Source organism: Lutra lutra, chromosome 4, assembly GCF_902655055.1.
Source record: "Lutra lutra chromosome 4, mLutLut1.2, whole genome shotgun sequence".
NCBI lineage: Eukaryota > Metazoa > Chordata > Mammalia > Carnivora > Mustelidae > Lutra > Lutra lutra.
In genome coordinates, this window is record NC_062281.1 from 67,696,643 (window position 1) to 67,712,537 (window position 15,895).

Here is a 15,895-nt window from a genome sequence, read left to right on the forward strand (position 1 = left end):
AAGAAGGACATAAGAAAGGATGCTATCACAGGATAGGTTTTTTTAAAGGGGGGAGGGAGAAAGGTTAAAAAAATCATTAATAGGTTTAATTTTTTTTTATTCTGAAATAAAAAGTAGAAATAGGGATGAAACACCATGACAGAAAACTGTCCAAAATCATGTTATGTTAAAATTTTGATTTTAAAAATACTGCTTAAAATAGGTAAGCATTGATTAAGGCTTTTTTTAAATTAAGTTTTTAATTTCAATTCCAGTATAGTTAATATCAGTTAAAGCCTTTTTTAGAGCATTTTCCCCCTTCACCATTGTGCCTGTCTTTCTGTCCATTATATAAAATTACTGTCCTGGATCTTGTCCATCTCTGTTTCAGACACCCAAAAAAATGTTTTATAAGAAAATCCAAAGATTCTCCAGCTTTTTACCTCTAAAATTTAAGCAGAAGTTCTTAACTCCATTTCTTTCACACATGGATACTGTTTGGCACTGACTAGTGGACCCTACCCAAAATTACAAGACAGATACACTTATAATTATCAGTATCCGCTCTCAACTAATATGGCAGAGAGGGGTTCAGTGATTTACACCAAGACATAAAAGGAAATTAAGAACAATACTGTTCCAAAAGGCAGGACACAAACCTGGAAGAACTACAAATTTTCTTCAGCAGGGTGACAGGACTGGGTGCTGGATGTTTGGAAACAAGGGTCCTAAAGGAGGGAACTGACAAAGAGACAAAAGAAAATCCCTGTTCAGACCTGAGGCATGGCATAGGAATGGTTTGGAAAATGGGGACTGACCCAGAGAATATGAAAAGGAACGGGCATGGGGAAGGGGGCAGGAATTATTCCTGAGAACAGGCCAAGAGAGTTGGGTTTCATTTTAAAACTACATTAAAAGGCCCTTGGGAATTCTTACTCCAAAATAACTAGTTACTTTAATGAAAACTTACTGTAATAGTATATAATTTGTAACTGTTTTACTTCCGCCTTTCAGAATATTAGCTCCAAACACATCCAGAAGAAACAAAGCATATCTTTGTCACATCTGTAAATTAAATTCACTGCAGAACAGATTAAAAATCTAACAGGATCTGAAAATTGAAGACACATAGTAACCTTCTCCCTACACATATCACAGGATGAATCAGTTACAACTTTTCCTGTTTTCCTTCCTTACTAATATATCCTTCCTCTAATCCCCACCGCACCCCCTCTTTGATTTTTCCCTCATTGTGTAATCACAAAGCAGTCCTAGTTTTTCCAAGGTTTATCACATCTCTTGTTTGAGGTACTTTTATTTATCCTGATTCTTTTTTTTTTTTTTTCCTAAAGATGTTATTTATTCACCTGACAGAGATCACAAGTAGGCAGAGAGGCAGGCAGAGAGAGAGGAGGAAGCAGGCTCCCTGCTGAGCAGAGAGCCCGATGCCAATGCCCGGCTCAATCCCAGGACCCTGAGATCATGACCTGAGCCAAAGGCAGAGGCTTTAACCCACTGAGCCACCCAGGCACCCCCTATCCTGATTCTTGATAAAGAAAATGATACATGAATTAGAAATAAAATATGTGTAAAATAGTCAATTTGGGACACAATATAGAAGAATAGTCTGCACCCAGCAATTTGAAAGGAGTATCCAAAAACTTTGACAAAAGTTACAGGAGTCTGTTGGTTTTCTGAAACTGGCTCCATTTAATACAGATATTTAAGGAAAGGACTGAGTGAGGCAGTAGGAGGAACAGCTGACAGTCCTCTGTTTTCCAATACTAGACTCAAAGCTGCCAGGATAAGAAAGACGGTCCTAAACCGAGTCCAGATGATAACATGTCCTTCCACAGGTTCCAGAACTGACAGAGTAGAGATGTTCACTGAAGCTGCAATGCTCTGCTGTCATTCTCAGCCTCCTAAGGTCACTGTCTTGGGTTCCCCATTACCAGAACACCAGCCCTATTCCTGGCTTCCCAAGCTTTTCCATTGGAAAGCACACTCCCAGTATATGTTCCAGGAGGACAGGAACAAAGAACACTTTCAAGGATGATTCTTGGAGGACTGTGATCACTGGAGAGTGATGGGTGGATGGATGATTATATGAGAAAAAGGAACGTGGAATTTCACACAATTAGCAGTGGTAAAATACTGCAGGTCCTAAGAAGTCTTGCTCTGGCTCTCTGGCTGGGAAGACTGGGAAAAGTGAGGAGAACCAAAAACAAAACAACTAAATGCCAAAGAACCCCCCACAAAGATAACAATCACCATCACATTTCACAGTCTCTTTAGAGAACCTCCAATCTGCTCTCTTTCTTTCCTCTCTTACCCCTTGCAATCCATTATTCCCATAGTAACCAGGGTCATTTTCTTCATCACTATAAATCTGACAATTTCACCCTATTGCTTAAATCCTTTCTATTGCTTCCCACTGCCCTTAGAATAAAATCCAACTCTGAATTATTGATAATAACCTACAAACACTCGCATGGCCTAATCTCTCATCTCTCCAGCTGCATCCCACCAGTGCCTCCCACAACCCTACTCACTAGACTCCCGTGGGAACAGCCTCCTTCCTACTTCTCACACACACTGAGCACTCTCCCATCTCATCTCTTGTACCTGTGTCCCCTCTGACTAGCATTCTCTCTCTCCAGCTCGTCACACTGAGGCTTTGTTTCAATGCCACCTCCTGCAACAAGCCTTCAGGACCACCTAACTACAGTGCTCCTTCCCCAAAATAATTTGTCATCACCCTGGTTTTTTCCATCTTAGCATTCATAATCATCTAAGGTTACATCTTGTAGGTTGAGAACCTCCCTGACTAGACTGTAGAAATTGTGACTTTCATACTGCCATGTACTGGGTGGTACACATTTCATTTATTCTTTCAACAAACAGGTGGAGAGAGGCATGTAAAAATTCCCATTTGCCCAAAATTCCCACTTTTCTCTTTACGAGATTAATTCCATTATTAAACAGACTAGTATGCTATAGTACTCGAACAAAATCCTGAAAAATACAGATTTATTTAACAGATACTTACACAGTGTTGACCATGTGCTAGAGATGTGTAATTAGTCTGGGCCCCATCTTTTATTATTTGTATGAATGATCCATCTGATGTGCACCCTTAACTAAGGCTTTTGAAAACAAGGAGAACTCAGGGTAAACACAGATGCCTATACAGTGTGATAAAGGAAACTTTACTCCAAAGCAAATATTTGCTTTCAAAATTCTTTTTTTTTTTTTTAAAGATTCTTCTTCTGAAAGTAAAACTTTACTGGTTAGCACAAAAGAAGAAATTTAAATAATAGTACGATTTGAATCTAAATTTAAATTGTAGTATATTAGCTTTAAGTCCTGACTTATATTAGCTACTTATTAGTAAAAATAATATGCAGATTTTTACCTTAAAGTTGTAACATTAAAAAAATTAGGACTTTTATATATATTTTCCCTACCAACTCTTTCCTACCAATAGAAATTGCAGCTTCATCCTAGGAATGGTAAAATAAATTTAGTCAACACCTATAAACACTCATAATCAAGAACAAAGAGAGTAAGTTAGGCTAATGCATGTCCTAGAATGGGAAAACCCCAGTCGAGGTCTGGGAAGCAACAAGAGAGAAAATTAAATTTCAGAAATGTCTACAGATGTCCTAGAGACAAGTTTTAATTTATTAGAAAAAAAATCACACGCAAAATAAAAGCATTCACTCAACTGGAGTATGTGCAAGGACATGTTGGTAATGAAATGAAACAAAATATATTGAACCAGATGCTGATATCAAATAATAAAACTGGAAGCTTCACACAATAGATAAACTCAAGTATCTTCCATCCGTCTCTTTTCTCTGAAGAACTAAAAGCTTCTGGCATATAACTTCTCCGTATATACAGGAAAATAAGAAAGAAGTATGAACATTTTATTAGTTTAAAAATAAGGGAAAGCAAGTAAACTACATTCTGCAGACCAGAATGAGGAAGAGAAAGTTCAGTCTTACCCAGTTCAGAAAACAAAGCAGAGTGACATTATTTGTGTGTAGAGATGCAAAAACAAAATAAAGCTAGGAATAATTCCCCCACAAGAAAAACCAAAGCTGCAGATGTTGCTCCATAAAGTCTGTCTTGCCCTACTGGTTTTGTGTATCTTTTTAAACTTCTGTGTGTCCAATTACGTGGGTGTTGGGTACGTTGCTCTCCCTACACCTCTTTCCTTCTCTGAATCCAGATCTCAGTATCTTCATTTGGATCTTTTTATGTAGAATTTACCCCTGCCTTCTTCCTTAATTTTCCATATTGTAGAAATGATTGTTGAAGCTCAATATTTAATGATTTAAAGACCTATAAAATAGAACTTTAAGCTCACTTTTACTTAAAAAACAAAGAAGTGGGGGTCATTTTTCCTTAAAAAAGTAACTGGAACTTTTATGTGCGTGGTATTTGTCCTCCAGGAGCTAATATGTAGCAAAAAGAAAAGATAAGTGCCCAAAGAATTACTATGCAAAACATTCTCTAAGAAAAGTATGAAACGTTTCTAGAATTCAGAGGAAGGAAAAACAAAACAAAACAAAACACTTCCCACTGAGCTTTTCTAGGTATCTGGGATGATTGTAACATGTGAGGGAGGATCTGAAGGCTGGGCACTCAAAACAGAAAGGGCAGCAAAAGTCCTCGGTACAAAGAATAGCCATTCGTTCAATTTGTCTGAATTCCTGCCCACTTACAGGAAAAGATCCACTGCACTTGGTAAAAAAAAGAGAATCTGTCACAACATTCACCTTTAGCTTTTACATGGCATTATCATTAAAGCCTTATTTTACAAGTATAAACTGGAAATCACTTTTCTTACATATAGGAGCCAGAGGTTGGAAAAGTGTGTTTGAATCATGTAGAGAACTCTGAATGCCAGGCTTCTCACTCTGGATTTCATTGTGCAGATGAGGATGTAAAGGCATTCGAAAAGGTAATTTGAAAGGTTGTAGGTGCAGGGAATGGAATGAAATGGAGGAAAGCTTGAAGAAACCGGGGTTTGGCAACAATAGGAATGGCAGGTTTGCAAAAAAATTGACCTAAGAAATAAGTAATAGCTATTTGCATGTGGAGTGCAAGGTAGAAGGAGGCATTAAGATTGCCTCAAGGTTTTATTCCTAGGTAATTAGAATAAATATCTAGGAATGGGGGAGGGAAGAGCAAGGCAAAATGACAGCAAATTGGTTTAAGTAAATACTAGCCCGAGCTGGAAATGTCTGCATCATATGCACAAATCTGACACCTTCCAGTGCCAGGCATTGTTTCCAGGCACTTAGGATACAGCAGTGAACACAACTGGCAAGCACCACAGCCCACATGGAACTTACTCTCCAATGGCAGACAAGAGATAATGAACAAGTAAATAGAGAGATAAATATATATTATAGGAAGAGTGGGGTTGTATGGAATTTTAATTAGGAGGGTCTGACTGAGAGTGACATCTAAACAAATACCTAGAGGTGAGGGAGTGAACCACTCAAGGCGCCAAGAAAGAGTCAGCAACTAACATAGAAATATCTTCATATAGTTTCACTCTTGATGCTTTTGAAGTTAGCAGCAATTGCAGTGTATCTCTTTGATGACCCAGTCCTATTTCCTTGGGCTAATATGTAGTGTTCCATTTCCTGACTCTGTCCTACCAGATCAAGAAAACTTCACCAATAACACAGTTGATAACAAACTGCCTAGTAGGTCAATTTGTTTACACTGGCTGTTTATGTTCCCTACCTGGGAGAAAAGGACTACATTTTAAAACAACAAAACCAAAGCACTGTTAGAACATGTTTGTACAAAGCTTAAGAAGACAATCATCTTGTTCTCAAAGCAATCATTGATGTAGCAACTTTTGAAACTTGTGATTTAAATCAAAGGTGAAGAATGATTATGAATCATGCACTTAAGCTACCAAGGAGGATGCTGCAGAGAGAAAAACCATTCACAGCACCATAAAACTGTCAAAAATAAAAACAGTACAATTATCAAAACCAGAATTGCTATCATTCTTTGATTTTATGATTTGTCGTTCAGCAGAACTGAATTGCAGGCTAAATTATGCTTTTTATTGATTCTGGATCCTGGGGCCTCATCCTTATCTGTGAAGGGCAGCTGTTGTGACTTTTCAGATTCCCTTCAATTCCAAGATTCCATGTGGCTAATTACCATTCCTATGATGTTTAGGTTATTTGTGTATTTGGGTACTCTGGTTTACCTCCTTTTGTAGTAATAGTACAAATAAGCACCCATCCCAAGTAATACAACTTGTAAGTTTTGTATAAAAGTGATAATGACCTTCTTTTAAACAAATCTACCAGAGCCTGGTGTTTAAAATGATGATACCCTCTCTGAACGTGCTGCCTTTTTTCATCCCTCTTTTAGAACAGCATTTAAGACACTCGAGCTTCTGCATCATTTGAGGGAGGATTAGATTTGAAACCAGGTGGATGATCACATCTCTAGTAGATGAGAAAAGTAATGAGACCTTATCTGGTGGGATTCAGTCTCTGAAATTCCAAGGGAGTTCCCAAACATTTCTAGCTACGACTCCGAGGAAAGATTTTCTGGTGTTGACAGCTTTATAGATTAATGCCCATCTAAATGCATAATAAAGAAAATAACCAACGTTATTGTGGACTATGCGTCAGGCGGAATTAAGTACTGATTAATCCTCATAACAATACTTTAAGGATGGAACTATCACTATTCTCATTTTACATGTACAGAAACAAAGTCACAGAGAAATTAAACAGATTGTTCAAGTTTTCACAATTAATAAAGAGATTCGAACCCAGGCACTCTAGCTTCAAAGCTTGAGATCTTAACTTTCACCATACACTGCCTATATAAATCCTGGCGTCCCTGTTTAAGTAACAGTCCCATTAGCAGTCGCACTCTTCCTGCAAACTGAAAAACACGAAGTCAAAATAAAGCTGCACTGCAAATTCGTTATCGAGCTTCTCCTCCAGTCCTGAACCACGAACTAGACTCTTAAAGAATATAAAATCTCAGTACCTGAGGTCTCTCGAGATTTAGGGAAGAAGTGTGTGGAGCAACCCAAATGTGTTCTGTCCCGGCGGTAATGCCGTGAACAAGTGCTGCAAAACTAGAGCGGGACCCGGTGTCTCCCTCCCTCTGGGGGTTCACGCCAGGGGGCCGCCCAGCCGCACCACGCGCTCCTACTACGCACGGAAGTGGCCCAGGGGCCGGTCCAACCAAACCACACCTGGCTCGAACGCGCCCGCGGGGTTCCTTCACCTGGCTCTCGCGGCGCCCAGACCCCTTCCCGCACTTACCTTCGTGGACCCTCGCCCGACGCATAGCGAGCGAGAAGCGCCACCAGAGCTGCGCCACACTCTACCCGCCTCGGCGCCGAGCCTCCCACCCCCAGCGCGGCCCACCACCCTCCCCGCCTTGGCCCGGCCTCCTGACTCCGCCCCTCGCATCAGGCCCCGCCCACACCAATCAACGGAACCGTCCCGACCACTAGCCTGCTTCAAGGCTAGGGGCGGGGCTTATGCACACTCAGCTCCGCCCCTCGCTCGCTAGAAAGCGGTGGACCTGAGTGAAGCCACAGTCTGGATGCTGCCGGGAGGCTGTAAATAAATAAAGCCAGGAGGGCTTGGGGGTGTGTGACCCCGAGGGAGGGAGTGCTGGACGCAGGCCGAGGGAACCGGGAAAGGGAGACAGGCAGCCATGTGGCAAGATGAGGAAAGAGACTTGGGAGGGGAAAGTGAAGGCCCTCTCCCCAGGTTCCAGCTGACGTGTAGGACTGTGTGAGACATCTTGAAGCAACCGAGTTTATACTTAATAAGCGCATTAGCTAATCTTGTTCTCCTTAGGTAGGGTAGGACACATGAATTCCGGGCTCCATGCATGAGAAATCATAGGAACTAGGGTTGAGAGGGGGAAAAAAAGCAATCGAATTCTTTACTGATCTCCAGCACACATCCTCGTTTTTCATTTTGGGGAAAATTCTGGAAAAGACTCTCAGTAGGAATCACTTCAGACTCACTCATTCCTTCTCTCCTCAAATAGCTCAGGCACTTTTCAAGAGAGCATAATCAACGCAGGTTGAGTTTGGCATTAATGCCCATGGTGTACTGCAAGGTTTGTGACTACATGTATGGATAAAGGAAAAAATCAGACCACTCAGAAGGAATTATTTTAACTATTAATTTATTTGATTTTTTAAATTTTTTTAAACTTTTTTTTAAAGATTTTATTTATTTATTTATTTATTTGACAGACAGAGATCACAAGTAGGCAGAGAGGCAGGCAGAGAGAGGGGGGAGCAGGCTCCCTGCTGAGCAGAGAGCCGATGTGGGGCTCGATCCCAGGACCCCAGGATCATGACCTGAGCTGAAGGCAGAGGCTTTAACCCACTGAGCCACCCAGGCGCCCCTGTTTATTTGATTTTTGAACGTGAAAACCTATTTGAGGAATCAAGTCAAACAGTAATTAAATTATGGTGGGGAAACACAAGGCCCACTTTGCTAACAAGCAGCATTTGCTGGGAGAATTTCAGAAAACAGTGCCAAGAGGCCAGCCTAGCTGTGTGGCCCTAAGGGAGGTCACAATATCCAAAGCCCCAGATCTGCTTATCTTTAAAATAAAGAGATTGGGCCAGGTGACCTCATGACCTCTAAATACCCTTCCAAACTTAATTTCATCCTGCAAGATTCAGCAATTAAGGGCAAAGGACCATAAGGAAAGTGCTGTCCAGTCAGGAGCCACACAGAGAAATTGGGGATTTTTAGAAAAAACTTCAGGGATCTCTGGCATCACTTCATTCAAGCTCTCCTTTCAAACTTTTCTATTTGCAATAATAACTCTTGTCCTAGCTCAAAACCTCTGACTCTTCCCTCTCAATCCTCACATTTGGTCATCAGGTCCTTGGCTTTTTCCATTATAGAGTCTCTTCAATGAACCTTCTCACTTTCACTGCCATCTCCAAATAAAGTACAAAACCAAAGAACTCAGGTTCTTGGATCTGACCCTCACCTATTTTTTTCTACCTAATCTCCAAGTACTCTCTGGCAGACTGCTTCTTCACTGTGTAGTATCCACAACATACAGCCAACATTCCTGCCACTGAACATTTATATCCACTGCTTCCCAGCTCAGAATATTTCTTAGTCCTAGCTACCTATTCAGATTATGATAGCTCAGCTCAGGGACCTCTCTATCCAATAAAATGCTATAACACTTAGGATCTGCACCACTCAATGTGGCACTTAGCAGGCCTACCTTGTTTTGTTTTTTTTTTCTGTTATTTATATTTATCTCTAAAACTAAACTGTAAGCTCCTTCCTGGATAACCCCAGGCTCCAGGCAGTTAAGTAAAAAAAAGCTATTTTCAGTATCTCAAAAGCCTAAAAGAAATTATATATTCATCTATAATTAGGCTGTTCAAATTACCTATAACTGTAAGATTCTGGTTTTTTTAATTAAGAAAATTTATATTTTTATTTTCATATATATATAAATTATATATAATATATATATATAAAAATATATATATAATTTATATATATATATTTAAAGATTTTATTTATTTATTTGACAGAGAGATCACAAGTAGGCAGAGAGGCAGGGGGAAGCAGGCTCCCTGCGAGCAGAGAGCCCAACACGGGGCTTGATCCCAGGGCCCCAAGATCATGACCCGAGCCAAAGGCAGAGGCCCAACCCACTGAGCCACCCAGATGCCCCTATATTTTTATTTTTTAAGTAATCTGTATACCCAACATGGGGCTCAGACTTAACCCCAAGATCAAGAGTCACATGTTCCAGTGACTGAGCCAGCCAAGAGCCCCAGATTCTGTTTTTATCTGAAATTATGTGACACTGCAATAACACCTATTACTTCATGTTAACCAAAGCTCTGATAGGCAGTTAGATGTGACTGATTTTTAGAAAGGGGAAACAGGAGTGCCTGGCTGGCTTATCAGGAGAGCAGGTGACTCTTCATCTTGGTCAGGGTCTTGAGTTCAAAAGTTCAAGTCCCACGATGGATGTAGAGATTACTTTAAAAAAGAAAGAAAGAAAGAAAGAAAGAAAGAAAGAAAGAAAGAAAGAAAGAAAGAAAGAAAGAAAGAAAGAAAAGGGAAAATAAATTGCTATTAAATAAGACTTGTTTTGAAGTCTGAATCTATGAGATTCACAGAGGTACATAAAAAGTAGCCGACCCATTCTTTTGTCACCCCATTGCCAAAACAAGTGACATACCCAGAGTAAGTGCTTAAGAAGATAGTCATTAGTCTATGATTATTTTCAGCTTTTGTTAAGCCCTCACTCTCTCCTTCGCTTTAATTAAAATACTGGTCTTTTCTTCTCATGCAAATAAGATTGTAAGAGTTGCCCTTCAATTTCAAATAAATTCTGAAGAATAAGATAAACAAGAATCACACAGTGCTTCTCAGAGTTGGACTAGAAAGGTTTCTGATGTCCAAGAAATAAACGCTCCAATCATGGTAAACTGCCTATGTTAAGATGCCCTACATACTACTCACATCTTTAGAGAGTAAATTTTCCTTAACTGCAACCTTACCCAGATGACAAAAGTAGAAGCAAGACCAAGTTTGCAGAATGACTACCAAGTAAGAGTGAAAACTGATTTGCAATCTATCAATGGCCCCTTGTGTTTTGAAAATGTCACTGGCATGTTTAAAGGAGGCCCCAGAGCTCTGAAGTCTGGCCCAAACAATCTATAAATCACTACTCACAGCAAACCTTTATAATATTCTGGATGTTTAGAAAGTATTAAATAGGCAGATTAAAAACAGTCACACTTCATTTTACAGACTGGTTGTACCAGAGGCTACTGGTTATAGACTCTTGGAATGTTTCTCTTCCTCTTCTAAAAATGTGAAGTAATTATTAAGATTAGAGCCTTAAGGGAACTTCTAAATCTGGCCAAGATGTAATAACAAGGACCATATTTACTCTCCTACCTGAACCAACAACAGCAACAAAAAGAAGCCAGACAAAATATATAAAACAACAGTTTTCAAGATGGGTATCAGGCAAATGAAGGAGACTGATGTCTCAGAGATGGGGAATGAACAAGATTTGCCCCAGCTTATCACCTCAGAGAACTTACAGGCCATGACCGTAAAAGAGGGAACTGCAAGAACTATGAGACCAGGGAGAACAAGACAGCTAGAGTTCATAACTCAGATAGGGAGAAAAGATAACAACACAGAGAATCCCAGAGATCTGCTGAAGTTCCTCCTTGAGAATTCAACAGTACTGATCAGTGTACACTTGTCCTCAAGGTCATGGAAAGAACAAACCATCTCAAAGCATTAAAAGGAAAAGTATTAGGCACTCACAGAGGGCCAGGAATAATGGCTATTCACACCAAGCCAACTAGAAACCTCCCAATTCAATGAAATAGAGTACTTAGAAGGGTCTTGCTGTAGTATTGGGGCATAATTAGCCCTAGACTAAATGCTGCTTGGGTGCTGCCAAAAAAATAAGAAGTAAGATCCAAGAGGATCAAACTATTTTAAAGTTATTTAACTGCATCTCAAATTAAAATTCAGGTGTGCTTATAAAAATATTCAGCACCCAATAAGCTAAAATTCAACAACATCTGCCATTCAATCAGATATTGCAAAGCATGCAAAGAAACAAAACTATGGCTCATAATGAGAAAAATCAATCAGTGAAACTAACAACTGAAAAGCAGTTAGAATTAGCAGACAAGAACATTAAAACAGTTATTATAGGGGCGCCTGGATGGCTCAGTGGGTTAAGCCTCCCAGGGTCCTGGGATGAAGCCCCGCATAAGGCTCTCTGCACAGTGGGGACCCTGCTTCCCTCTCTCTCTGCCTGCCTCTCTGCCTACTTGTAATCTCTCTCTCTGTATTACTTATAAATAAATAAAATCTTTAAAAAATTTTTTTAAAAAAGTTATTATCATGGTAATATATTTTAAAAATTAAGTAGAGACAAAGAAGGTATAGAAAAATTTCTAAATCCGGGGCACCTGGGTGGCTCAAGGGGTTAAAGCTTCTGCCTTCAGCTCAGGTCATGATCTCAGGTTCCTGGGATCGAGCCCCGCATCTCACAGAGAGCCTGCTTCCTCCTCTCTCTCTGACTGCCTCTCAGCTTTGAGATCTCTGTTATCTCTGTGTGATCTTGTGATCGCTGTCTATCAAGTAAATTAAAAAAATTTTTTTAAATAATTTAAAATAAAAGAAACGTTTAAAAAAAGAAGGAAATTTTCTAAATCCAAACTAGAGATGAAAACAACAATCTCTAAGGTGAAAAATACATTGGATGGGATTAATGGAAGAATAGACACTGCAGAAGAAAGGATTAGTGAACTTGAAGACACATAAAATTTCCAAGATGAATTATAGAGAGAAAAAGGAATTAAAAAGAGAATCAATAAGCTATGGGAAACCTTTAAGCAGCCTAACATACTTGTAGCTGGAGTCTATGAAGAAGACGATAAAACTGAGCTGGGGAAAGATCAGAATAGACATTTGAAGAAATATGACTGACATTTCAAAATTTGATGAAAATTATAAACCCACAGATCTCACAAGCTTGATGAACCCAAACATCAGAAACACAAAGGAAACTACAACAAGATATTTCATAATACAATTACTAAAAACCAGTGATAAAGCAAAAAAAGGGGGAAAAAGACATACTATATATGGAGAAACGAGAGTAAAATTGACGGATTTCTTGTCAGAAACATGCAAGAAAAAGACAGTGAAGCAACATCTTTGAAGTCCTAAACTTCAAGTCCTGAGTGTAGAATTCTACACTCAGCAAAAAATATCTTTCAAAATTCAAGATAATATAAAGTTTTTTTTTCAGATGCAGAAACTGAAAGACTGTAACAAGAAAACTTGCACTACAAGAAATGTTAAAGGGAGTCCATCAGACACATAAAAAATGACTCCAGATATCTGGAAATATGTACCACGAATGAAGAACAGTGGAAATAGTAACAAGAGATGTGTTTGTTTGTTTGGTTTTTTACAATTAGAATCTTATAAAAGATAATAACTATTTAAAACAACAAGCATAATCATTTATTGTGGGGTTTATAGCCTATATGTAAGTAAAATGTATGACAACAATAGCATAAAGGTTAGGTGGAGAGACATGGAAGTATATTATTGAAAGGTATATTGTATAATTAGGTGTAAGCCTCCTATAAGTGATATGGCATAATTCATTTGAAGATAGACTATAATAAATTAAAATAGTATACTCAAACCCCAAAATAAGGTAGGAAAAGAAGAAAGAGGACACAAAGAACACATAAGACAAATAGAAAACAAGTAACAAGAGGACACACATAAACTTAACTCATTATCAATAATAACATTAAAAGCAATAGTCAAAACAACAGAATTAAAATTTGTCTTACTGGTAAATAAAACAAGACCCAATTATATTTCACATACAAAAAACTATTCTTCAGATATGAAGACACAAATAGGTTAAAAGTAAAAGGATGGAAAAATATACCATAGTAACACTAGTCAAAAGAAAGCTGGAGCAGCTATAATAATATCACATATGGTAGACTTCAAAGCAAATAATATCACCAGGGAACAAAAAGATCATTTCATAACTATGAAGAGATCAATTCACCTTGAGGACATAAAAGTCCTAAACATTTATGGGGGTGCCTGGGTAGCTCAGTCGGTTAAGCATCTGCCTTCAGCTCGAGTCATGATCCCCCATCCTAGGACCAAGCTCCACATGGAGCTCCCTGCTCAGTGGGGAGGCTGCTTCTCCCTCTCCTCTGCTCCTTCCCCTGCTTGTGCATTCTCTCTCTTGCTCTATCAAATGAGTAGATAAAATTGTAAAAAAAAAAAAAAGGGTCCTAATCATTTATGTATCTAATAACAGAGTTTCAAAATAAATGAGAAAAAAAAATGAAACAACTTGAAGGAAAAATAGGCATATGCTATTTTTAGAGGTTTTAAAAACTCTTATAATAACGGTACAAAATCAGCAAGGATATTGTCTTAATTAGTTTGGGTTGCTATACCAAAATACCAGACTGTGTAGCTTGTAAACAACTGAAATTTAATTTTCATGGGTTCTGGAGACTGGAAGTCAGAGATCAGGGGGCCAGCAGAGTTGAGTGAGGGCCCTTTTCCTGATCTATGGCCAGCATCTTCTCTTTGTGTCCTCACCTGATAGAAGGGAAAAAGTTCTGTGGGATCTCTTTTGTAAGAGTACTAATCCTATTTATGAGGGCTCCACCTTCATGACCTAATTACCTCCCGGAAGGCCCTACCTACTAATACCATCACCTTTTGAGGTGAAGATTTCCACGTATGAATTTGAGGGTAGATACAAACATTCAGACCATAGCATATATAAAAGATCTAAACAATACTATTAACCATAAAAGATCTAAACAATACTATTAACCATCTTAACCTGACATTTATAGATCACTAAAACACATGAGAATATAATTCTTTTTGAGTACACGCAAGATACTTACCAAGTTGGACCATATACTGGGCCACAAAACAAGTTTGAATAAACTTATGAGGATTTAAGGCATACTAAGTATGTTCTCTAACTACAATGAAATTAAATTAGAAATCAATAATAGAAAAACATCTGGAAAATCTCCAAGTATGTGAAATCAATATATAATTCTAAGTGTCCCATGGGTCAAAGAAGAAATCAAAAGGAAACTAGGAAATATTTTTGCACTAAATGAAAATTAAAATACAACATACCCAAATTTGTGGGTTGCAATAAAACAGTACTTAGGAGACAATAGCATAAAAAAAAAAAGAGAAACTTCTCAAATCAGTGACCTCAGTTTCTATCTTACTAAACAAACGGAGCAAATTAAAGGAAAGTATTATACAAAGAAAGAAAGTAATAAAGATCTGAGCACAACCAATGAAAGAGAAAAGAGAAAAGTCAATGAGACCAAAAGTTAATTAAAAAAAATTAGTCACGGGGCGCCTGGGTGGCTCAGTGGGTTAAGCCGCTGCTTTCGGCTCGGGTCATGATCTCAGGGTCCTGGGATCGAGTCCCGCGTCGGGCTCTCTGCTCAGCGGGGAACCTGCTTCCTCCTCTCTCTCTGTCTGCCTCTCTGCCTGCTTGTGATCTCTGTCTGTCAAATAAATAAATAAAATTTAAAAAAAAAATTAGTCAAACTGCTAAACCAGACTAATCAACCCACACACAAAAAGACAGAGGGGCACCTGGATGGCTCAGTCAGTGAAGCCTCTGACTCTTTATTTCTGCTCAGATCATGATCTCAGGGTCCTGGGATTGAGCCCTGCTTCAGGATCTGTGCTCAGCATGGCGTCTTCTTGTCCCCTCCCTCTGCTATTCCCCATTCAGGCTCTCTTTCTTTCTCTCAGACAGATGGATAGATGATAGATAGACAGATAAACAAACAAATAAAATCTTAAAAAAATAATAAAAGGGGAGAACCTGGGTGGCTCCGTCAGTTAAGTGTCTGCCTTTGGGTCAGGTCATGATCCTGGGGTTCTGGGATCAAGTTCCGAGTCAGGCTCCCTGCTCAGCAGGTAGTCTGCTTTTCCTTCTCCCTCTGCCACTCCTCCCTGCTCATGATCACTCTTTCTCCCTTTCTCAAATAAATGCATAAAATCTTTTTTAAAAGGTGGGGGGGTGTGCCTGGTGGCTTAGTCGGTTAAACATCCAACTCTTGATCTCCAGGTTGTGAGTTCAAGCCCTACATTGGGCTCTACACTGGGTATGAAGCCTACTGAAAAATAAATAAATAAATAGCTGTTCTTCATTGAGGCCTTTCCTATATAAAATAGGCCTTCCTCGGTTACCTCTATAATAGTGGCTTGTTCATTTTCATCATAGCACTGCGATCACAATTTGCTCTTTATTTCACTGT

The 15,895-nt window shown here is 39.0% G+C and overlaps 1 protein-coding gene across 6 annotated transcripts in view; it reads right to left on the bottom strand.

The window, feature by feature from the left end:
• SGK3 (serum/glucocorticoid regulated kinase family member 3) overlaps nt 1-15,895 on the bottom strand; it is a 153,499-nt gene that overhangs the window by 78,766 nt on the left and 58,838 nt on the right. The window contains exon 1 of one of the 6 annotated variants that reach the window (XM_047723586.1): nt 7,308-7,433. The exons of 3 other annotated variants lie outside the window; for them this stretch is intronic. The gene's annotated coding sequence lies outside the window, so the exon portion shown is untranslated. Of the gene's footprint in view, nt 1-7,307; nt 7,434-15,895 lie in introns of those variants that run through there. 2 more of the 6 variants (XM_047723592.1, XM_047723590.1) reach the window with 2 other exon arrangements.